The sequence below is a fragment of the Myotis davidii genome, unplaced genomic scaffold (genome assembly GCF_000327345.1).
Source record: "Myotis davidii unplaced genomic scaffold, ASM32734v1 scaffold967, whole genome shotgun sequence".
NCBI lineage: Eukaryota > Metazoa > Chordata > Mammalia > Chiroptera > Vespertilionidae > Myotis > Myotis davidii.
Genome location: NW_006383014.1, coordinates 755,854 through 756,365, shown reverse-complemented (window position 1 = coordinate 756,365; position 512 = coordinate 755,854).

The window sequence follows — 512 nt, the reverse complement described above, 5'->3', positions numbered from 1 at the left end:
CAAGATATAACATCGATTATTGTTTTTGTGAACTTGTGCTCCTCTTGGAAGCTTTTCCTATAATTTAGTCCTCTGTGCAGTATCTGTAACATGTAATTCCTCTAAGTTATAACACTTTTTTTCTAAATTCTTTGAAATGGGAACGAATTCCCTCTCATTATAATTTTGGAGCTCCTCCACCAGCTCTGAAAAGAAAGCGTTCTTCCTCAAGTCCAATGGAAGTAATTTGGAATTTTTAATTTAATTTACCGGCATCTTGGAAAACAAGTTTTGCTGTGGAAGTTAGGCTGGCTGGAGTGAGGGCGAGTCTCTAGTCTGCTTTAGGGATGACTTTGCATTAGGTTCTTGGCTGTGTACCAGCGCCCCCTTGTGGAAATATGTTATATGACTTTGAACACAAACCTGCCACTTTTTAAAGTGTATTTTCAAGTTTTTAAAAGGCATATGTTTTTTATTTATTTTTTTGCGAATAATCTTGAAAGCATAATGCAAATGGAATTATGTTAAAGGTA